The sequence below is a fragment of the Oxyura jamaicensis genome, chromosome 3 (genome assembly GCF_011077185.1).
Source record: "Oxyura jamaicensis isolate SHBP4307 breed ruddy duck chromosome 3, BPBGC_Ojam_1.0, whole genome shotgun sequence".
In the NCBI taxonomy this organism is placed as follows: domain Eukaryota; kingdom Metazoa; phylum Chordata; class Aves; order Anseriformes; family Anatidae; genus Oxyura; species Oxyura jamaicensis.
This window is the reverse complement of record NC_048895.1, coordinates 29458805-29482242: the sequence shown is the minus strand read 5'-3', so window position 1 is coordinate 29482242 and position 23438 is coordinate 29458805. Positions and strand designations below refer to the sequence as shown.

The 23438-nt window shown below is 41.7% G+C and overlaps 2 long non-coding RNA genes across 4 annotated transcripts in view; one reads left to right on the top strand and one right to left on the bottom strand.

The window, feature by feature from the left end:
• LOC118163768 overlaps positions 1 to 14129 on the top strand; it is a 34424-nt gene extending 20295 nt beyond the window's left edge. For 2 of the 3 annotated variants that reach the window (XR_004749178.1, XR_004749176.1), the window contains 4 exons: positions 6390 to 6503; positions 7893 to 7998; positions 9538 to 9762; positions 10328 to 11426. This is a non-coding gene — a long non-coding RNA (uncharacterized LOC118163768). Of the gene's footprint in view, positions 1 to 6389; positions 6504 to 7892; positions 7999 to 9537; positions 9763 to 10327; positions 11427 to 12621 lie in introns of those variants that run through there. The other variant, XR_004749177.1, reaches the window with a different exon arrangement.
• On the bottom strand, positions 298 to 10746 carry LOC118163769. Its single transcript, XR_004749179.1, has 3 exons — positions 10647 to 10746; positions 3478 to 3621; positions 298 to 2855 (listed from the first exon to the last, which is right to left on the bottom strand). It is a non-coding gene; the product is annotated as an uncharacterized LOC118163769 (long non-coding RNA).
• Positions 14130 to 23438: the final 9309 nt, after the last annotated feature.

Genomic DNA, 23438 nt, shown 5'->3' with positions numbered 1-23438 from the left:
TTCTCTTTTTGAAGCACAATTATCTCAAATGCAGAGGCACAAGAATTCCCCTAAACCTCAGCCTTGTTCTGCATGAGGGTTACGTAGGAGAAGAGGTAGGAAGGAGGTGCTTTTCCTCTCAAGGTGAATGTGATGACAAAATTGATTTCTGGATTATTCCCCGCAGTCATATCCGAGAGGACAGAGAAGCCAGGAGGCTTCTATATTGAGTACTGAGACATGAAGAAGATAGGGTGCCATTATGCCATACTTGTGAAAAACAAGAATAGAAGAATAGAGGGAGACAGGTATGCCCCTTTGCCTCACTCTCACCACATCTGCTCACGAGAAACGAGCCATCACAGGCAGCCAGCAACCACATCTCTGTCTCAGATGCAGCATGTTCCCTCTCTTCTGGAACAAGCTGTGAGTACAAAGTATTGCACTGTAAATTAAACCTTTAATCAAGGTTGAGCTTTACAACTACACATATTAAGGCCCTATAATCATAGTTTACAAACAGGAATAATGTGTTTTGCTTTGTGGTTATAATAATTGCTGGTATTTGGGAACAGTTCTGCCATCACAGAAACTCATTGCTGCAGCCTGAAAAATCCCTGTTTTTCTGATATGAATCAAAGAAGAGATGCTAAGCATGTATATGACTGCTGGGCAAAAGATATGGCAGTAGTCCACTGAACAATAGGCAAAGTAGGTACCTGGAAATCCAAAAGTAATAACACAGCACTTTGGGAATAAATACTGTTGTATGTGACACCAGTGGGGACAAAGTGTTAGTGCAAAATGTGTAAATAATACTGTGAGCAACACTAGGGGATTAGCATCTGTATTTACAACACTCCTTACAATTACTAATGCCATACTCAGCAATTCTGTATTAAAATTGGTATTTGTTATTTAACACATTTCTGGGACTGATTTGCGATTTGATTCCAACTCCTAAATGAATTGCAATTATTCTGGCAGTTATTAATTGTGTAAATTGATGTGCTGCGGTTTATCTCATAGCATCCAATCTGTTTTTTATGGCTGCTATTTTATTGCTCTGTGATTGCTCTAGGATTGGCTATGCTTGCCAATACTTAGCAGTTAAAAACATGTTTTAATATATTTGTTGGCTTAAATGTAAGGTTGGAGGCAAGGCTTGTTTCATTTATAATTTGGGGTTTTTCCTCTTCATTTTCCTAAGTTTGTTCTATTACTTTCTAATCTGGTTGCTGCAAGTCTGTGGTATATTGATCTGTTACATACAAAAGGAATAATAATAATTTTCCCTGAATATGTCACAACATTTGGTGATGCATCTTCTGTTTAGGCAAGAAGAGAGAATCCATGGAGAAATAGTGCTTCCCAGCGAGGGGGAGAAGTGTCACTGGGGCAATATCATAGCACTGCTATGAGCATCTCAGCCTAATGGGGTCGGTGGACAGGAAGACCTTGGCCTTTGCTAACACTGTGACCTCCTCCTTTGAATCTCTTTTTCCTGGAGGGATGCCTCCTCTGGGGAGGACAGCAGTCAGAGCCAGAATCAATATCAGGGATCAAGGAAAACATGGGAAATGGGGTTTTCCTAGTCTGTCTCCAGCAGAGTGAGGAGAATGAGGCTAGCTGCCCAACTCAAGGTCAGACACTTGCTAAGAGAACATTAGAGGGGTAATCGCTGAAGGGGAAAAAGACCATTTTAAGCAAAGGGCATTAAACTGAACAGAATACATTTACACTGGCAATTAGAAAAACTTTCTAATTGTCAAAGCAATGGCAATCTACAACCAGTAAGAGTAATGGGAGGAAGAAAACTACCTGGTTTTAAAGCAGAGCTGGAGCAGAAAATCCCAAATCTTTCTGGACATTGTGCCCGTGATAGAGCATGGACTCATGGCTTGTTCATATTGCTCTGTGAAATTCACCCAGGGTGCCACGAGGCTTTGTGGCCATCTGTCTGATCCTTTCTCAATGATAGGATCCTTACCAGTAACTTCATGATGACTGGTGGATATTCTTTGAAGAAATCAGTGAGTGAGCCTGCTGCGTAGGGTCCTCCCAGAGCAGGCTCACCATGAAGCATGACAAGGTCCTGGCCCTTTGAACAGTTTCTCCTTGGTCTTGTGGTGACAATGTCTGGCAGAAAGAATTACCAAGATCTTACCTTGCACAGATCTTGGGCCTTGCCAAAGGGTTCTGGCATTTCCTGCTCAGGCTCAGACTGAACTAGGCCTGAGCTGAGAAAATCTGGCCATCAAGTGCTGTAGATCTTCATCTTCAGTGCACCCCTAGGAACACTCTAGCAGGTGCTAGACACAGTCTGTGACCCCCAGTCCTTTGTGAGCTTCTCAGTGGCTGGTTATTGTGAGCTGTTGCTTTGGGCCCTGCTGGTTTCCTTGTACTTCCCAGTCTAATGTCTCTGATCTTAGTGTGTTCAGCAAAGCACGTAAATGGCCTTGGACTTCAGTGAAGTATGAAAAACTTCAGTCTAGGTTTCTGCAATGCTGCTCAAGTGTTGCTTTACCCCTGTGTCTCCACCCCAGTCATCAGCCAAAAATTACGTGAGAAACAGGATCCTGACATCAAGGTAGAGTGTCTGGTGATTCCTTTATTATTTGGAGTGTGCTAGGGCTTTGATCATGAAGCCTCATAGGTTTGAAATGCCAAGAAAGAAGGAGAACGTGCTATGTTCAAAAGGTTGCAGAGTTTCCATAATATCTGCTCTCTGGAGCTGTGTGGAAATCCTGCTAAGCCACCCGAATGCTTTCCATGTCTTGTTCTGCATGGAAGCATCCTTAAGGCTGTAATACAGGACTTGGCTTATAGCCAAAATTATTTCCAATAATTGTAAGCTGGTTGATTACTGCCATCAACTCTGGGCTGCAAGGAATTACAAAGAAAAATATATTTCAACTACTTAAGTAATGAAAGGAAAGAAAATGAATAAGCCTTTCCATTCTGGGATCAAAATATGGGTTAGGACAGTCCTGAAAACTCAAGTGTGGAAAATTCTGGGTTCAGATATTGAAAATATATTTAAAAAATCTGAAGTCACTGTGTAAAATTTGATAAGGAAAGTGAACATGACCTTGGTGGCTCAGAAACATGGAACATGCCTGTGACACAGTGATTGGCAGCTGCACTTTAGGTATTATTTACCTCACACCGTTCTTTGGTCTGCACTAGGTCTGAACATGTCCTGTGTGACACTTAGAGTAGATTACTGCAGCAGTTTTTTTTACCTCAGGACATACGAACTTCAAGCTACTAGCTCTGTCATGGAAAGATTTTCCTGATAAATGTGGATTCCTCATTGCGTACATCAAAAACTGATCGTGACTGGAGTGTCAACAAGCAGAACGTGAGAACGTTCTGTCATTTTGATAGTGCTGGGCATGCTTTTGTTTCCCTGCATATACGCTTTTTATAATGGGATGAAATGGGTGGGACTCTTGTGCTATGCTGAAAGACAAGAAAACACGAGAATATTTGTACCTCGTTGATCTAACGTGGTGCAGAATAGCATTTCAGTCTCAAATAGGCTCACGCTCTTTGCCTTGAGCTGAGGCAGACTCATGAAAGGAACACTGGCATCGCAGAAATGACTCCCACCAGCATGAGCTGCCTAGGAAACACAGGCTGAGGAACAATTTACAGAAAGAACAAGAGACAAAAAAAGGGAATTTGAAATGTCTGGAGGAAAGAATATCAAGAGGAAAATATGCCCTCTCCTGCTGAAGGCTTAATCGAGTTTGGCCTGGACTTTCTGGCTTGAGGAACTCTGGATCTTGTTACCCAAATGCCTAGTTACGTGTGTTTGTTCCAGGAAAGCTTGTCCAGTTGTAGGGCATTGTCCTGTCCACTGCTGGTTGCCTGGCTTGATTAAAAAACAAAACAACAACAACAACAACAAAAGGCTCTGTTTCAGGGGTGAACTTAAACACTTCTGTGATCAAGGTGGTGAAGTGAGAGTGGCTATAATTTTACAGGAAGTCTGAAAGCTGCAAACTTTTTGACTCTTCAAGGCAAGAAATGATCTGCTGACTCGTATCACTAATAAATGCTGGTATATTTATCCTGTCCAGCACTGGCATCTGATGCTTTTGACAATTTCATGATGCTTTGGACCAGGGTGGGAGATTAGTTCCCTTGAAAACTGCTTTTCCACCCAAGCTCTGACTCAGACTTTCAAATCTCCAGTTCCCTAGCTGAACCTTGGTGTGCAAGGGAAAACTTCAAGCAGATGGCAGCCGGGTGGATCACAGCGACTGCTCTGGGCTACAGCCTGCTCTTGAGGGATGAGCTGGGGACAACGTTGTCTGTTGGTTCTTCATTGCAATGGTAGGCTCTAGGCTGTAGTGGATGAGTTGCTGGATTGCTGTTTACATCAGTATTCTCTGCTGGAATGCAAAATGTAAGGCTCAGCTCTGGTATTTCATCAGCTCTATGTGGGCACATGGTCACTGATGCCCACTGTTCATACTGCGTTATGACTGGGACGCGGGTGTGTTACACGGCATTTCAAAATTGAGAGCGGCAGCTTCAAGTGTTAAGCTTAGTTGTAGAGGTGTTTTGTTAGCCATGAAGCATACATGGAACAGCTTCTTATGAGTAAAGAATAAGAAGTAGATGTCTCATTAGCTAGTTGGGCAAGTGCCACTAGTCAGGCAGACGTACTTTAATTTGGACAAAAGTCCGTATCAGTTGTATTCTAAGTATATATAATTCTAAGAATTTCGTGAGGTTTTATTTTTCACTTGCCTCTCCGTAGAATAGAAAGAGGCATGGAGGTGGTAACAACAGCACCTCAGATTGCTGCAGCAGCTGCTTGTATGTTTGTGCCCCCAAAACACTTTTTTTTGGGGTCTTGGCACGAACAAGTGCATGTGTGTGCAGTGCCTGCAGACTGTGTGATTACCCATTGTGCACAGCCTGGCAGAGACATGGTGTTTCCTACATGGACTGCCATCTCTCCCAGCTTGCGAGTGAAAGGCTAAACATTAAGCAGCGACTAACAAGATTCCAGTTCTGCAGCACATTTTATTTTTCAGCAGTTTGTGTTCTGCCATATACCCAACACTGTCTCCTAAGGGAAAAAGCAACATAATTAACATGGGATAGATTTGCTTCAATGTACTCTGTTTCTTTCCATTACTGTATTCATCAGAGGAACTATTTAGAGAGAAGGCTTTTCATAGCATTATGTTTGGTCCAAGTTTGTTTTTTTGTTGATTTTTTTTTTTTTTTAAGGAAGCGCTATTTTAGAGGCTATATTTTCAGAAGCGATTGGATTTCAGCCATTTTGGATATACGGTGAGACAGGAAGAGACCAGGCACAGGCCACCAGCAGCTGGGGGTCAGCACAGCACCTGTGTGAAAGGTAGTCAGGGTGCTAGGGGAGGTGGGGGCACCACAGCATCCTTGTGTGTCCAACAGCGATCACAAAATTTGCCAGAGGACTGGGACTGACCAAGGGTGACTGCTCTCATCAGAGCTCTGCACCAGCTTTTCCCCAGTGGAAGAAATGACAACATCTGTCTCAAGACTTGTCTTTTTAACACGAGCAATTTCTTTCTCTTCCAAAATAATAATAATAATAAAATTTATTTGAAGCCCTAACTTTCAGTTGGTTTTCCATAAGCATATTACTTCTTTGAGAATGAATTCAATTTTTCAAGTTGCTATTTAGTCTAATTAATTTTCCTCATCAAACGTACTTTCCCAGATGATGGGGAGGTTCTCCTCTGGAAGAAGAAGATTCTTCTCTGACACTGAAAAGGTTTTAAATCAAGATTTCCAAAGTGCGTGGTGATTTAGGGGTCCTCAATATTTCAAGCAATAAGTTTGAAACATTATAAAGTGACAGAAAATGTTGTGTACCTGTCTCTGATCCCTGATGCTATTTATTCAAGGTATCCTAAATTGGCATACATGATCACTCATTTTTGGACTAAACCTTATCTCAGACATTCAAAAACCTTGTTCCCAAACTTCTACTTCTGCCCCAGATCAGAAAGTTGCCAAGATGCCAAGGATGAGGTTTAAAACAAATAAATACTTGTACCTTTCAAATTGCTTCCTGCTTTCTGAACTTTCATGGTTCGTGTTTTCAAGCATAATCATGTGGAAATCTAATTGTTCCTGTATTTTGGAGAGTGAAGACCTCTTGCCTGCCTCCCTGCTGAACTAACCCACAGGGTAAGGGGGTAAAACACTGCACCACTGAGGGGGCTTTTCCAAATGGGATATACCTACATTAATTCAGCCCAGGCCTGAGCACAGAGCCTGGGTCCCGTGTTCACCTTGACTCTCTACATCCAAATAACACCAACAAGCCACTGTACAGGCAGCTTTGCAGATCTTCCTCTGTATTTGTCTGACCTTCTCCTTTCTACCTTTCTGCACAGTGTCTCCAGTGGTCACACGTGTGGCACCGTTGTGCCTAACTGCTGCTGTTTGCCAAGCCATTCTGCAGGCTCCATCAGCTGCCTCGGTGTCCTGTTGTAAGGGGGCTGGGGGAGGTAAGTGCCACGCTTCACATATAAGGTACAAATCATGTTATTTGTGTGATCTCCTGGTGTATATATTCCATATATTTCCTTATTTTGGATTTACTACTTCTGCTATAAACCGAGGGTGTTAGTGCAGACTTCCTCTCTTCCTAGACCTGAGCACCCAAAGGCGCAGTGAGTTTTTACCAAGCATTTCTTAAAGAACAACTCAGTATGAGAAACCCTCTCACAAAACCCACACAAATCCCTGTAATCAGCCCCGCCAATTCACTGCAGACTGCAAACAGCTATAGACAGGATTCCAAACAGTTAATTTCAAATAGCTCATTTTCTCTCATCTCTGCACAAATTCCTGTCATGTTGCATTACATGTAAACAACTCAGAAACTTAATGACATGCCTTTCAGTCAAAAACTGGTATGGCTTTTCAGTCTGAGCAGATTAATTGCAGTTTGTAACAATATAGACTGATGCAGTCTGATTAGGGTTTCTATTGCTTTTTGAGATAAAATATTTTATGTGAATGTAAAGCCAAGATTTCTGCTGGCACGACTTTATTGACTTCTGCGGGAAAATAAAATACCCATGTAAAATCCATAATACATTATTGTTTGTGAGCTGTTACAGTAAAGAAATTTTATAAGCTTCTGTAAATTAGATGTCAGATCAGATTCCAGTCCCTGTGGAAATGGTGCTGTCAATGAAGTTAGGCAACAGGAATATTTCACTGTGGAAGAGACACTTTAGAATGAATCTTTTAGCATTTGATGGCTTTGGAGGTGTTTCATACTTCGGTTTTTCACTGCCCCTATTTTCTTCCTGAATATGGTACTCTTAAAACTGCTAATCAGTCTCTTAAGTTTCATTCCTCAGCACTTCTAGTGTTGTTCTGTTCTTGCTACAGACATTGCTTGTGTTTTGTAGCAATCCTGTAGACCCAAGTTTAGGAGCTCTGCAACACGAATCCCACTGTTTGCCAATAGGATTAATGTGAGGAACTGCACAAAGCTTCTTTGAATGCATTCCTCACTGAACAATATGTCCCACAAAGTTTTGGTTTTTTTTTTTCCCTTACTTTTTTTTTTTTTTTTTTTTTTTTTTTTGGTCTCCTCTTCCTTTTTCCTCTCCTCTCTTTCCTTTCCTCTGTAGTTTTTAAGGCAAAACATAGCAGAAAAGAAATTCAAGTGGATAAATATGCATAGTTTACTTGTGGTTGGGTGGTTGTTTTTTTTGGGGGGGGGGGGAGGGAAGAGGGGAGGACTGGGAAATGTCTCTGAGGAGACATACTAATGCGTAGCTGCTTGGCTCAGTCTTTCCCTTTGAAATGTTTTTGTTTTGTTTGCCTTTTGTTCTGTAAAAAATAAATAAAAAATCTCAAGTTGCTGTTTGTTTTTCCAGTTTGAAGAATGGCATGACTAGGGGTGATCACTGCTCAGAGAGGTCAGAAGTATTTTGTGATGTTTTGGATCCCATGCAACTGTACCAGCGGGGCTGAAGTTTTTTGGTGAGTATGTGGGCTTGCCAATGTAATTCTGCCCTGTCCATGCTGCTGCACTAAAAATGAAGGTCACAAATATTCTACAAAAACTGCCAATGTCTGGTTGTTTTGCCCCCTGTTATCAGGATTGCAACAGAATTTCACTTTACAGGGCTAGCACATTTTATAGAATGGGAGACATTTTAAATATAATATTTGCAATATTACATTTCAGTATTACAATACTGCCTGACAACGGGGACAAAAGCAAAAGTACTAGATGGAAAAGTACAAGCTGCTGCACTCTGAACTAAAACTGTGCATGTTGGCATGGGGGAGCATGTACTTCACATCACCAGTGGGACGTTTTACATACAGATCATATTAAACCAGTCTGCAGAATTGGAGATGTTTAAATCAGCATTGTATAATCCTGAAACTGTAAAAATTAGGGGAAAAAATACTTTATTAAAATATTGAATCATCAGTTTATTATCTTTAGAAATCCTTTCCTATATAAGCAGATTCTTTATTCCTGTCTATTTCTATAAGATATCCTGTTTATTTTAAATACTCACTCTGAGTGGGTAAAGGTTTTATTTTTTGGTGTGAAGGGTTTTGAAAGAAGCTGTTTCCCACTGCACATAATAGTGTGGTTGGAAGGACAATTACTGCAAATTCTTCCATTTCTGGGTGTGAAGATCCCCAAAGGCAGCATGAACCACCATTGCTCCCCATGTGGTTTGTCACTTGAGGGTTGGGTTGATTTTTTGTTTTTGATTTTTCCAGCCTATCTGCTGTAAACCATCACTCCTTAGGCAAGTACATTGAGGTTCTATCTCGGATTGCATGCTTGCACATAGCTTTTCTTACAATGGACAACTTCAGATGAATTATTACTTAATTGTTCAATTATTTTATGCAATTGTAGGACCAATTAATTTCTCTTTGGGTGACTTTAATTACTTTGAGTGATGAATATTGAGGCATGGTACAATATGTTCCTCCCATGAGAATGTTCAGCTGTTCTGAAATCAGAGGCTGTTAGGAATATAACAAAGCATCTGACAGAATCAGGTTTTCATTTTTATTTTTATTTTTTTAAAAAGAAACAAAACACACACACAAAAAACACATCCAGAACCAACCCCTCATAAAGACTTTTTAAAGGGAAACACCAATGAATATCACTGGTCATTTGGGCAGATGGATAAAGTCAACACATTTACAACTGTGATCATAAGGGAACTGGTACTACTGGAAGAAAATGTGACTTTATTTTCCCTAACTGAGCTTTCCCAAAGCAATGTGTGTTAACAGGTCATGAGGTAACTGCATGTGTAAAAAAAAAAAAAAAAAAAAAAAAAAAAGATAGCCTAAATAAGAAAATGATGGAAATCAACACTAAGGACGGTTTTTAAAGCAACTGTGGTCCTTTTCAAACTTGCCAGTTAAGAACTGTTCCCTGTAGTCTAAGCCAGATTCAACTAGAACATTTATCTTTTGCAATCGGTAGTTGTAAGTACCAGTAACTCTGAAAACGAGAGGCTGTGTTTTCTTCTTCAGATTCTGTTTTGTCTACTGAATGGGAAGTGGATCGCTAGCAGAGTACAGGGACCTCCACCTCCTACCCATTGCTTCCAACAGCGGTTGCCAAAAGCTGTGGTCACCTAACCACTGAATATAGTCCTATACGAAGTACCCAAGAGTGCATGTCTGCACTGTGAAATCCCCAAGGGCGGGCAGCACTCAGAGCTGTCATCAGCAATCAGTCATTTAGGACTTCTTCAGGTGAGTACTTCAGACACAGTGAGGACAGGCAGCCCTTCCTTGCCTGTACTATAAATATGTGGCAGATAAGTGGTTGAACTCTGTAACTCCAAGTTCCAGCCAACACCTTTTGCAAGCCATTCATCATCAGCTGCAAAGGCATGCAACTCAAAGTAATGTAAGGACGCTTACAGGAGGTCAGATTTATTGGAAAAAAAAAATAAATCTTGTAAAGATTATATCAGAATATGATTTTTTTCTCTCTCTTTTTTTTTTTTTTTTTTTTTTTTCCACCAGGAACAAGTTTTCTTTAAGACACATAACAACCATTTTTGGGGGGTAAGAAATGTAAGAAATATTGTTTAAAATCAAGGTTATATGTAATATTTTTGAGTTTCAGTCAAAATTTTTTGTTGAGGATGTTAATATATTTATCTCATTCTAGCACAGCAACACATGGATTGCTATGCCAATGAATATGAGAAGGGTCTATTTGGAGCAGTTGGTTTTTTGCCCTCAAGGCAGAAGGTAAAGAAAAAGAAGGGAAAAACCAGGAGTAAATTATTATTTCTGTACTGATTCACAGGTCTGCTTACCATCAAATGTAGCATTGTGGTGGTGACATGGACTTGTTACAGCTAGAAGCAAAGAATGCAGAAAATAATGGATTTTGACCATAAAGCTTGAAATTCTCACAGGTTTAGTGTTTTGAGTAAGGCGATGATCCAAAGCCTATAAAGGCAGAAGAAAAACAGCCTTTGGCTTCAGTGGGCATTGCGTCAGGCCTTCACATGACTAGCTATCAGCAGACTTCATTCTGTATAATTCTCTATGAAAGAAGTGTTAGTTCTCTGGCATACAGTCAACCGAGGAGGAATAAGATGCTCCGTGTGTTTGCAACTTACCCTTCTGGCGAGCAGACACTCTCAGCACTGAAAGCAACAGAGATGTTCCCTCACAGCCGGCGCAGAGGCACCTAGCTGTGCTTTGCAACTGTTCCTTCCCACTAAGTCATCACAAGAGAGAGAATTAGCAGAGACTTGTCGCATACCCAAATCTGAATGCTGTGTTATATTTAAACAAGCACAGGAAAGAGTTGAGAGACTCCACGACCCCGGTGAACTGGGGATCAGTTGTTCTAAACTGGAAGGCAAATGTCAGAAGATCAGATTACAAGTGTCTACCAGCATGTTTTCACTGTGCGGCGGGTCAGCTGGAGTTCAGGCCCTGCAAATACTGAGGAGGTGGTTCCAGAGCAGTAAGCACTTGAGCAATTGCTAGCTCCGGTGGTCTGAGCTTGGGCAGGATTTCATAACATGTCTGCAAGCCAAAAGCTTCTTCGACTGCTAATTTAATAAAGGAGAGTGAACCACTGGGTAAGTCCCTGGAAGATAGACTAAATCAGGCTAATTTGTTATATAATCTCTTTTTAATGTGGAGAATTAAGGTGACGGCAAGATGACTGTGTTTAATACTCCAAATAATTACTGGTGGTTATTGACATTAAAGATGGGAGAGAGCAAGTTAATTTCTGCTTGTTGTTTTCAACATGTGCCAAACTCTTACTTCACACCAGTGAGGAAAGGCTAGAAGTTGTGTATTCCATATGCATGAAGTAACAGTTGGCACAAATCACTGAGGGGAGAAAAATAAAAACCACTAAAGCCCAGCAACCCAAACTGTCACTTGCTGACAATTTCTTGACTCTCACTGCTGAAAAAAAATAAATAACATAAAGGCCTCATGCAGAGTATTCCACCTGAATAAACCCACATGTCTGGTCCTCTTTGAGGCAAATGTTTTGCTGAAAAGGCAACTATAGCCTCAGTTGTCCAACCTCTTCCTTTCCCCCTCTGGAAAGGGGTGTCACAGGAAGCCCCAGAGTGGGCTGGGAATGAAGTAGTGGAGGGCCTGACTCAGGTTGATCTTTCTTCAGCTGAGGCTCTTGGGCATAAACTGTTCTTCTCCATTGCTAGTAATAGAGGTGCCGGGGTTCTTCATGGGGAACAACAGTTCCCTGCTTCGGACAACTCCACCGTGTGGATCAGGAGAGTTTACACCCTCCCTGCACCAGACGGATTTGCTCCAGAACAGCCGGAGGTAGCACAACTTGCCTCTGCCTCTACACATCGTGTCTCTTCACGTAGGCCTTTGGGCTATGAGTCCCAGGACGCCGAGAGTACTACCAGGCCCTGATGTTGCTGTCCACTCACTGGGGCTTAGCCGCCCCGCAGGCGCCCACCTCAGCCCTGGGGCCATTAGCCCCTGCCCCAACAAGGCCACAGCAGGGTTGGGCTCCAGCTCCCCCAGCCTTGGCCCATCTCTGTCCCCATGGCCTACCTGGTGCCCCGGCAGTGGCCATGGGCTACATGAGTTTTCTCATGTGTGTGCTGTTTGAGATGATGTCCTCCGCTCACACAGCCTGATGACAGTCTAAGTCTTCCTTGTCACTTATGTAAGTATGCAAGTAAATAAGCATATTTATTGAGAGTCAAAATGTGTGTGGTATATGGGAAGTAACATACAAAAGCATTATGTATTGTTCCTCTGTGGTTTCCTTCCCGCTCACCATCCTGTGATCTCTCTTTCTCCTTCTTCTCCTCTTTAAGTTGATGTCTACTAGGAAGAGGAGCTGTGGATGAGATCACAAAGTCTGGAAAGCAAGTGACGACACTGGGCAAATTCATATGAAGAGTTAATTTCAGAATGTTTCCTATCATTTTTTCCTATTTTGTCGATGACTAGAATAGTACTTGTAAGCCAAAGCTTGCTTGTTCAAATCACACTCTCATTTTATTTTTAAAGAAAGAAACTGTTTTTGCATTTTGACATGTTTCTTGTTTTCAGACTGTGTTGATTTTTCTGTGTGGCTCACTCTAGGCTTCGTACAACTGACAGCTTATTATCTCGCCTTATGAAAATCATGCCTGACTTCTGGGAGCTGTCTATCAAAAAAAAGAGAATACACCGAGAAGCTGGTACTTTCTATCTAATTATCTGGGTTGATGGTTGTTCAATGAACCTATTAACCACTTGAAGTGACTTGCATCTTCACAGGTACAGTACTGCATGATCTTTCTCTGCACTATTTAAATGGCAAATGTGACCCCTGTGAAGTATTCCAGTCTAGCTTCTCTTCTAGACTGCTCGTTCCCAAATGCAGCTGGCTTCATTCACGTTGGACAGTAGACCCCATCCTGTGCCTCCAGAATACTGACTGTAGGCGAATGTTCCCCCCTCTCCTTATCTCCTGTCCTTGAACAACTTCCTCGGTTCAAGGTTTACGCCTTTCAGTGAAGCACTTAACCATGCACTTAGCTCTAATCACTCCATTCCTGTCATTTCATTGAACAGAGATGGATTTAAGTGCCTACTTATAATTTGTGGCTTGCCAGCACCTCAGTGGTTTCTTGGACAGTGGCTGGATAAGACAGAAGTTAGGAACCAGTCATGACAGTCTTGCGCCCGGTTGAATGATGTGCTTTCTGATAATGATGACCAACACTGTTTAAACCTTTCATGATACTTTAGAGCAGAGATGGACAGGGCCCTGGACCCAGATGTTCACTGGGGATGGAGGAAGGGTGTTCCCCAGAAACCTATCTGTGACCTATAAGAAACGGGGAGAGGGAAAGATTTCCCCACTTCCCGTCTGTGGCACCTCACTCTGCTGGGGTAGGACACCAGGGACACCAACAGCACAGCAAGGAGTGGTACCTTTGTGCCGTGGCCATAAAATCTCACTTCTCCAACACTGATCTGGTGGAGTCAGCTGTGCCCTATCCCTTCCAAATCCTTTACCACCATCAGTCACCCACACAAATCTGTTCCATGCTGTGCCTCCTCCCAGGATCAGCTCACCCTTAAAAGTCAAGAATATGTATGTTTAAGAACAGTTCAGGAAATGAAAAGAGAGAGGAAAGACATCATTCATGCTGTTTATGTTCTGACTGAAGTCTGAGCACTTTGTCCATACTGGGATTATGAGCTAATAAATGACTGATCACAAGAATAAGAAAAAAGAGGCCATATTCATCTGAACGGTAGAAATTGTCTTTGGAAGTGGTGCCAAAATAAAACAGGGCATGTCAAGGTGTAGCCAGTTCAGTAATAGACTCCAGTTTTTCATATGAATTGTAAAACAGATGAGTTTAGAAGTTGTACCTGTTTTGAGAGGAAAGGTTGTAGGGTAGGTAGCATGTAGTAATCTATCTCCAGTTGAGACTTTTCACAGAGTTTTTGGCTGGCATTTGGAAGTATCCTTGGAAGCCTTACAATCATCTCATTTTGCTTGAATCGGCGTGCATTATCTTTTGTATCTATGGCAATGAAAAAGCTGTTTGGCTTAGGACTAGTTGCCACTGGCTTCCCTAGTACTGGGAAAGCCAAGTTAATAAATGACCTTGACTAGACATCAAACCTCACTCTTGCCCTCCTGTGCCTCTATTAAATTAAATCCAGCCGGTTTCCAGCCCAGGAACCTGCCAGGGGGAGGGTGGTCTACTGCATCCACCAGACCTTGGCAGAGCTGTAACCAGCTTTATTAAAAGATTTGTTTTGAACATATGATAGAAGATACTCGGTTCTCAGTTATACCAGGTAAAAATATAACATTAGTGTCTGGCCCTGTTCCCATCTTCTTGTGCTGCTCCAGCAGTAAATGGTGTTAGAAAATTGTGCTCACTGATAGTGTGGAGAAGTCTTTCTGCAAAGAAGTCACCTGGCTTGGGCAGCCCTGTATCCCTACTCTGCTCCCTGTACTGCCAGCACAGCAGGGCACCCTTAGGAGTGGAGTCGCCCCAAAAGTGTGGACTGCCAGTGTGGTCCTGGTAGGTCTGAGTGGCATGGCTCCGTGGAGGAGCGCTGTGGCTGTGGTATCTCATGCTGGCAGCCATGGACAAGCTGTGGTTGTGTCCCTGTGCCACCCTGATTGTAAGAAGTGTGACTGTCAGGGATGGCAGGGCAAAACTGGGCTGCTTTGTTGACACGGGGCTTTTAAGTTGCCTCCGTAACAACAGGCAAGTGAAGCTGGGGAGGAGGGACGCAAGTCAGTCACTTTGGCAATCCATCTTTCTGAATATGGATGGTGTCCTTTGTAGTGCTGCTTTGGAAAGCCATGTTGAGCAGACTCCTGACTCTTTAAAGATCCAGTGGACTTTGAGACAAAAAAAACCTCCACATCATATGTCATTCTGGGAACGTACTTGCTGTGAATGAGTACAAAGACCTATTCATCACTCCTAGTGCTCACATAACTGACAGATTAAATCACTCTCTGGCTGTGAAGATGACAGTGGCCCAATAGCTAAGGCTGTCTAACAGTTTCCATTAGAAGGCCTTGTTTCTGATTGTTTATAATTTTGCTAGGCTTCAACTTCTTGAGCTGAAATTTCCCTTGCCATATGTCACCACAAACTGAATTTTTGTGTGTGGAAGGGCCTAAATGAATATTCATGGAATCTCTAAGCTCATGTATCAATGAGAAAGTAACTTAAACACAAATTTTCGTAGACTAACTGTACCTTTCTCCTTTCTGGAGAGAGCAGGAAAAGCATCTGGAGTTGGATGCTCCCCAGTGGTCAGTGCTCAAGCAGAAGATGGAGCTGCAGCTAAATAGCATGGGTATAAGAGGTTCCATGTCCAGGACTCTCAACTTGGTAGGCAGTCTTGACAGTTTTAACCTTTTCCCAAATGTTGTGAGGCTGTACTTTGGTCTCCTGATATACTTAGTCCTATATTGAAGCCCACGTTGTTGATAGAAATTGTTTTAAGCAGACTGAGATTACACTTAATAGGAAGCAGAATTTGGGAGGGTGGCATCTAATGGCTTGTGGTTGAGCACATCTTGGGTTTGGGTATGTATGAGTCCTTACAGTTGTCCTTAGCTTACCCTTTATCTTCTACCCTTTATCTGTCTTTGTATTCCTGACCAACACTCCCTGTCAGATGGTATCACGACCAGGTTTTCAGATCTGACTAGTCTGAGCACCAGTCTGATGTTGCTTACTCTGGAGATGTGTGAATTTGGCAGCTTTTAGGAGGACTTTCCTCTGGTCCATTGCAACCATTTCCCCCTCTGCAAGATGAAGAGGTGCTTGTGCTGGGAAGCTGTTTGCTAACCTGCAACAAGTGCCATTGGTGCAGGTCAGGAGTGGCATGGGGTTTAGCGGACACAAAATAATTTTGAGGATGATGTGCTGTTTCTGAGAGTAGTATCCACAGATGGCAGCTCAGCTGCACGCTGGAGGAAATGTCCTGTCTGATCTGCAGCCTGCATAGCCCTTTCCCTTTTCCTATGGATATTTTTATTAGAAGGAGCTTTAAAAGGAAAAGACCTCTAACTACCTCAGGAGGCTGAGAAGGCTTGTGTTAAAATCCCTAGAGGAGTTTTCCCTTAACCATTGCACAAGCCAGAAAATTTCCAGATCTCAGTAAAAACTGTGTGCATGTGCTGTTTTCCCAAACTGGGCATCAACATGAATTGTAGGATCTATTGGCTAGGAACTATCTAGAGGCAGACTTTACAAGCACCCAGGATGTTCTCATTTAACTGGTCATGCTAGAGGGCCTTCCGATGATTTAGAGCTTGCTTAGACATACCTAAATCACCATTAAACTAGCTAGCTTGGGTTCAGTAAGTAACATTATTCCAGGAACACGGTGTTCAGAATGGCCTGTTTACTGTACTCAGCTTTTATAGTGGGTTTTGCAGTTGTGCTGTGTTCTGCAGTGGTGTTGCTGTGATGTTTGCTGTACCTGATCAGGCTAATTTAAAGCTAGTTGGGTGTGTCAGTGCCGTGCTGCAGTTTTAATAAGGACTGTGGTAGAGACACATCTGCAGTCAGAAATTGTCATAATTCTGCACTGCCAACACGGTGTAATACTCTGCAGAAATCCTCTAGCCAGCCCTTAGGAAATGAATCTGGATCCCATAAACATTTTAGTGGGAGGAAGCAAAAATATTTGTGTGACCTGCCAGGACTTTTCATCTCAGAGGTAGGACTTCATATGGGGGAAATAGTCTTTTCCCTTGTTGGTAATAAAAGCACTTTATATTTTGCTACAATGGAAAGATCTTGCATTAGATAGATCACACCAAACAGTATTCAGTGAACTGCAGATGTCCTTAAGTTTCCATTGTAAACCTGATTTTATTCCGATTTCTCTCTCTGCCAAAATTAGCCCTATACACCTACAACTTCACAGGCAAAATCTTAATTCTGGACAGATTTTTTTGGAAGAGTTGAAGGAAATTGGTCAAGGTGTTTAAGAGATATGATGGATAAAAATGAGATCATCTGCTTGGAGATTTTCCTAAAGACTTTTTGGCTTGTCATATCCTGAAAATTCATTTGCCTAGATTCAAAAAAAATATTTAAAATCTGTTGGTCTTGGCTAGAAATGGTGTCTTTGAGTAGTTTTAGGCTGTCTGGTGACAGAATTATTTGGTTACTGAAAGTGGTTTCTGCCTCGGTGTATGTATATGTGTTACGTGTTCTTTGGAGATCTTTACTGTGCTAGTCAGTGCCAACTTGTTCATAAATTTATGATGGCATATGTAAGGTTTCTAAACAACTCTGCATGTATCTTAAACATACACGTTCCTTCTCCTAGAGCGGTCCTATGTGCCTGTGCTGCTGTCTAAAATCCTCACCAGTGGTTTCCTGACTCCCACTCCAATCCACGCTGAGGCTGATAGCGCGGTTTTACAGTCACTTCTGCAAAGTCCCTGAAAATATCTCCCGAAGGGACCGGCATTCAAATGTCATTCTACTCATCTCAGTTCTCTTTCCTGGATCAGAAAATCATACCTGTCATGATTTGTGCCAATATGTCAGTCTCCGATGGCTGCGAGCCACAGATGATGACACTTAAGTCAATATTTTTTTGTGTGACTTATTTCTGTTTTATGACAAAATAAGTTCTGAGGCGTAATGTTGCTCTTCTTAAAGAGGATTTATTTCAAAATACGTGCTTTTGCTTTCTCAAAATTGTGTAATTTTTAAAGGCGGTTCTTGAAGTGTGACCAAAACCAGAGGTAAACAGAACCATCAGACAATTTTGAAAGCCTTCCATTAGATAAGAAGCATGTGACATCTAGAAACAGTATAGTTGTGCTACTCCACAGCATTCACGTTGTTCTCTGGGATCACTCTGGCATCCATATATGTATCCTTTTATCCGTAATAATACTTTCTCTATACTATTCCATCAGCATCTGTTCTTTGCCACTATTTGAGACAATCTGTTGGGCTAGATGAACGTTTGCTTTGACTAACTGCAGATGTTCTTACACTATATTCCCAGCGTCAACAAAAATAGTTTACTATTTGCTGAAAACTGGGCTAGGAATTGACTTTGTCATTTTAAAACTCTTAATAGTCTTTTAACTTTCTTTTTGAAGAAGCAGCTTTGGTATCTTTGTGCTTTGGAGCTAGGACTTGAATCCTAAGTGAAACATTATCTTGGAGTCAGGGATAAGCTTTACTCCTCCATTTCTGGGTCAAACTGTTCGCTTCTAGCTCTTGGCGATCACACATTGAATGTGCTCAGTAGAAACTTGGTAGGGCTTTGTACTTCACCTCTGTGGCAGTGGGTGTACTCTGACAGGACTGCGCAGGAGAGTCCTGGTTGCAGACTGCTCTGGCACGCGGCACAGGAACTCAGTGCAGCAGGTCTGTCCTCCCTGTCAGTCCTCCGGGACCGAAGAACTGCCTGACGTTACACTTCTTAGCTGAAGACTATTAACCTTCTTTCTTTTCAAATGTCACTTCTTTAGGCAAAAGCCAACCAACCAATCAATCAAACAAAAAATGGTTCTTGAATTTTTTTCTCATGTTTTTCTGTTTTCTTCTGGACTTCTTTCCATTTTTGTTGATCTCCTCTGGCCTCTTGACAACTAGTTCACATCTTTCTTGGAGTACAGTGCGCACAGAACACTATCTTCTGGATGAGTCTTTAACAGTGGGGATTAGACCACAAGGACTTTTTCAATTGTTGTTAAAACTACTGGGACATCCCAATGCAATGTCCATGTTTTAAGTAGAAACGCGGATTTGCGACTCGTGTTTAGCCTGCGTTCCACCATAGTCCCTACATTTGTTCTCTTGTGAATTGTTAACTGGATAGAGGAGTATTTCTGCTTAGGCATGAAAAAAACATCCATTTTATATGACTTCTCTAAATGTATCAAGATCATTTAAAAACCTGATTCTGTCAGCCCTAATATCTGCAGTCCTTCCTTGCTCCACCTGAATGCTTAATAATCATACTTCTATTGAACTTCTCCACACATCCATCTTCTATTCCTTCAATGAAAACTTCAGATAAAGCTTGAGATGGGACCAAGCCCCACAGAATACCTTGCAAAACACATGTATTCTGAAAGGTTTTGATTCAATTTTGTTGTGGATACAGTCACCCTACCAGACTTGATCTCCTGCCCCTTCCTGTGGAAGTTTAATTTTGAACACAGTTCACTAGCCTGTTTATGAGGAAGTAGTGCTAAAGGCCTTGCAAAAAAATATAATAAATCAAAACTATATCACATCTATGACCATTACTTCACCCTTCCTTTAAGACGCCTCGAATGAAGTCGATTAAGCCCAAGCAATATGAAAACATCTAATTTAACTGGTTACTTTCTAAGCAGGTTTATCATATTTCAGGCTGAAATTTTACCACTTTATTCCTGGTACTCTTTGCACTGTCTGCTTGCTGTTGACCTTTTCAGTAAAAAGAGGAAAAAAAATACATCAAACTCTTTGGCTTCCTTAACATCCTCTGCTGATATCATCCCCCGTCTTTGAGCTGTGGTCCAAACTAACTTTCCTTTATTCTTACAACCTTACTCATAAAATTTCTATTTTGATATGTTTTGCTAGTTGCATCTTTTGTGCTTTGTCTTTACTGACTGTGCAGACATGCACACACACACCTATGAATGGTGTATTGTGCTGGGTTCTCAACCAGCCGACCTAGTTTCCACTTTACAGATTTATCTCCCTCGTGCTTGCGGTCAATTAAAATGTTACGAATTGGCTGACTTGCACTGAATTTCATTACTTTCCTCCAAACTTGTATAGCGTGCACTTGGTTTCTTATTAGCATTTCCTGAAGGAACTGACAGCTCTCCGTAATTTGTTTTTCCCCTAGGTTTTCCTTGTATGAGATCTCCCTTACACAGTCTCTGAGTTTATTGATATCTGCCTTCTTGAAATGCAGTGCTGTCAGTCACCGAGTTGGATTAAGTGGCAGAAGTTGACACTATGTTCACTGCAGTACTGATTTCTTTTAAAAGATGTCAGATTTGGCAGTATACCAAAGTCATATGTTACACTGCCCCCTACCTAGCTGCAAAACTGCTGCTCTGCTGTGGAAGGTAGTGACAATTTTAATACATATTAGCTCTTAAGATTTAATATGCAGTTCAGAATTTAGCATGAAGAACAGGAAGAAAAACGTAAGTTAAATGTTCTGTACAGCATTAATAACTGCCCTTGTAATAAATCTCACTCAACACAGAGTTATCTGTGCTGATGAAACATTTACAACACAAATTCTTTGTGATGATATACAATGCACACCAAGATAGGCAATGATCCTCGCTCTAATGTGTTGGCTAAAAACTCAGAACATTATGCAACTGTTTCACGGTGCAGTGGGCAGACAGTGACACTCATGGGGGAGAAAAAGAAGAAAGCAATGAACTTTATCTAAAGCAGAAGTGTCTGACAGACTACATTGGAACTACGCCTTGAAACAACACGAGTTTTTACTAACATCAAATGCAAAACCAGTAAGATTTCAGGTTCTACTAAAACCCCATAACCTTCTTTAATGTTGGTAGAAACCCTGATGGACCCTCTCATAGGTCAGCTGGTGATGGTCGAGAAGTCAGGCCGGGCATGGTGCTCACATTAGAAAGAGTTTTTAAGTATATTTTTTAACTGACAATATTGCAATGCGAGTTGCTTTACTGTCACCTCAAGTCGATTTGATTGCCTAAACAATGAAGATGAATTGCTAGTAACCAGTCCTGGCTATGATCAATTTTATGACAGTTGCAAAGTAGTAAAAATGTGAGCATTGTACTGGCAGCGTGCTGTGGGAAGGCAGAGGAGCAGGCCTTGCCTGTAATCTCGGCAGTGGCTGGTATTATGGTGAAATCCATATTCCAATCACTGCAAGTTAGATGCTGTAGAGAACCAATGTGCGGTGTTGATACGCTACCTAGTGGCTGTATTGGTGATGACATGATTCCTGGATTACTGCTCTTGTGATTTTTGTGTGTGTGTGTGTGTGTGTACACACGTACTTCGGTTTGGGTTGGAAGTGACCTTAAATACCTTAGTTCCAACCCCCCTGCCATGGGCAGGACACCTCCCACTAGATCAGGTTGCCCAGGGCCTCATCCAACCTGGCCTTGAACACCTCCAGGGATGGGGCATCCACAGCTTCTCTGGGCAGCCTGTGCCAGTGCCTCACCACCCTCTGAGCGAAGAATTTCCTCCTAACCTCTAATCTAAATCCTCTCTTTTAGTTTAAAACCATTCCCCTTGTCCTGTCATTATCTGCCTGAGCAAAAAGTTGCTCTCCTTTTTTATAAGCACTAAATATTGAAAGGCCGCAATGAGGTCATCCCGGAGCCTTCTCTTCCCAGGCTGAACAGCCCCAGCTCTCTCAGCCTTTCTTCCTAGGAGAGGTGCTCCAGCCCCTTGATCAACTTCATGACCCTCCTCTGGACCCTCTCTAACAGCCCCACATCCTTCTTGTGCTGGAGGCCCCAGACCTTGATGCAGCACTCCAGGTGGGGCCTCACAAGGGCAGAGCAGAGGGGAACAATCCCTGCCTTCCACCTGCTGCCCACTGCTCTCTTGGTGCAGCCCAGGATGCAGATGGCTTCCTGGGCTGCAAGTGCACTGCTGGCTCATTTGTCCGCTAGAACTCCCAACAGCCCTTTTCTGCAGGGCTGCTCTGCTCTCACTGAGTTCTTCACCCAGTCTGTACTCATGTCTGGGTTTAGATGAGATCAGGGTTTGTAAATCTGTAACCACTTGGAAATGAATCCAAGGCTTTCTGAGGTTATGGATGACTAACTAAAAGAAGGTACTTAAGTTTGTATGAATTTGCAAACAAAACTGTTGCTGTAGGCATTTTTGTCTTTAATATTCTGACAGGTACTGGATAAGCAGTTAAGATTTTTCTCCTTTGTATTCAAACTGTTGTCTAGATGGACTAAATCAACAGCTCAGTTTATGAGTGGTTCAAGACCAGTTTAAGTATTCTCTTTACCTGCTAGATTAGGCAGTATTTTGTAAGGTCAAAGCAGACAATCTAGATACTTTGTCTATAGTATACAGTAATGCAGAGCCAGATGTGTTCTCCAATGGGGAAAACTAATTCTAGTTCCCTGACATCACAGACTAGGAAGAGGTTATGCACACGCTTCTCCTGGTTTTCTGTTTCCAACACAGATGTCGTTGACCTTCAGTAAATCATACCCCCCTCTTGCTTTATTATCTGTTACCATGATGTGAAAGGGAGATAGTATTGTTCTCCAAAAGCTAAATCAGCTTTTTAGTTGGTGAGCACTTCTGTTGTAAAGGTCTTACTTTCTATATTATATCTAGATACATATATGAAATGAATATACTACCTGTATATATGACTTGTACAAGTGTATTTCAGGTACTGCACAAGCTACAACTAGCACAATTTTTTTTTTTTTAATAAGAATTCTGACTCACCATCTGCCTCAGCAATTTTGCACTTTCCTTCTTATTAACTGAGAAATCTCCCTAGACAGCTGTTAAACCATTTATCTTCAAGTGCACTTAATTAAATATGTGTATTTATTTTAGGAGGCTGAGTAAAGACATCGTGTTGCAGGTTTCAGCTCGGGTAGCATTCCTAGAACAGTTCCGTCTTTCTAGGAAAGCAGGAATGTTGTTCTTTCTTCAGACATCACGAAGAAAAGTGCTAATTTTGTTCTCTATTTTTGGTAATTTCCCAATTTGATATATGCTTCTGACACCTTAAAAAATAAATTTATTCAGTAAAAAAAAATGTTGTTCACATTACCTACATTTATCGTAATTATTTCTGATATAAAGCTTCCATTGTGTATGTAATTTACCACATAAGATTGCTGTTAATAAATGTGAAATATGTATATAAATTACGTTATTTATATAAGTATATAAAAGTATATATAAGTGCCACATAGGTGGTTGCTGTACTAAGCTTAAGGATTTATAGCTCCATCTAAGACCACTGTACTTGATAAGGAAACGATTTTAGGAGCAGGAGCTTATGATACAAGCACGTAAGAGTTCCTAGGTCTATGAGTAACCTCCTTTAAGTGCCCAAAGATGATAATCTTCATCTCCTCTTGTCCCCACTCCCGTCCTACCCATAAACATGTTCTGTACTTCCTTCAGATTCAAAATTCACTCCAAGTTAATTGTCCTGTAAAAAAAGACCTTTGTTTTTAGTATGACTGCTAGCAACAGAGATGGGCTTAAAAATACATTAAAAATTAGGGACATTCCTCAGCAGGACTTCCCACCTTGCATGTCCAGCTCCAAAGTGCTAGAAACCCAAATTATGTTTATCGCTTGCACAACCAGCACAACCCTGGCTACAAATGCATCCAAATAAGTGGTTATTGTAAAAAAAAGTCCAACACTCATTCA